Source organism: Metarhizium robertsii (genome assembly GCF_000187425.2).
Source record: "Metarhizium robertsii ARSEF 23 chromosome Unknown MAA_Scf_15, whole genome shotgun sequence".
NCBI classification, from domain to species: Eukaryota; Fungi; Ascomycota; class Sordariomycetes; order Hypocreales; family Clavicipitaceae; genus Metarhizium; species Metarhizium robertsii.
Window position 1 is genome coordinate 230,917 of NW_011942155.1, and position 962 is coordinate 231,878.

The window sequence follows — 962 nt, forward strand, 5'->3', positions numbered from 1 at the left end:
CTGCCCGCTCCGCTAGACGAAATCCTCTATCATAGCACTCTCGTGCTCTCTTTCCTTTGTCCCATCTGGCTGTGACAGGACGGAAGGTGGTTTCAACACCTTTTGTCCGCGCACGCCTCTTCTGGCTGCTACCGCAGCCCGCACCATAGACCGGCCAGGTCTAGTAGATACAACCACCTGCACAACCCGCTGACGGGTAACAGAGTAGACCGTGAGCGCCTTTGAGCTGATGCCATGTTAGATAGTGTTTTGTTTACGTAGTTGCACGTAGCAAATTTAGCACTAGCCTAGCACGTCCTGTGCCCCGCATAGGGGACCTGAGTGGCCTGAGGCCACTGGACGGAAAATACACAACAACAACAACAACAACTACAATGCCCAAGTATGTTCAAAAGGAACCCCCACGGATTGCTCTGCTACCAAGATGCTGGACCTGTGAATGGGAAGCTTCTGATAAGCAAGGTCTTTTCTCTGTAGTTGCACAGCCTAACATCTGCTTGTGTCGTCCTGTAAGGGAACGGCCCCACTTTAGGACTTAGATAGCTGGAGTCAGAACTTCCTTCGGAAGCTCTATGAAATGAATTGTGAACTTTGCAGCAACTTAGTGAGGCTTCTTTCGTAAATCACCACGCTCAGAAACTTGATATTAAACTTGCATGAATCTCAGCCACTCGGTCTGGCTGGTTCTTATGAACCTTTGTTCCTTATCTCATCTTATCGCCTTTTTCCTAAGGGCTACCCGACACTATGGAAGCTCTCTCGTTGCTGAAGCTCTCTTGTTGCTCGTGCTTCAGTCTGATATGGAGAAAAGTTTGGGCCAGGCCTTGTGGAGTAATTACTGGCTTTGCAGCGGCGCCACTGCTGCTACGAATAATGTGCGAATTTAAAGATCTCGACTTGGCAGGCCAGCAGCTTTGGAAGCCATTGAAGTCGAAGCCCTCGAACCGGCAACAACCTTACAG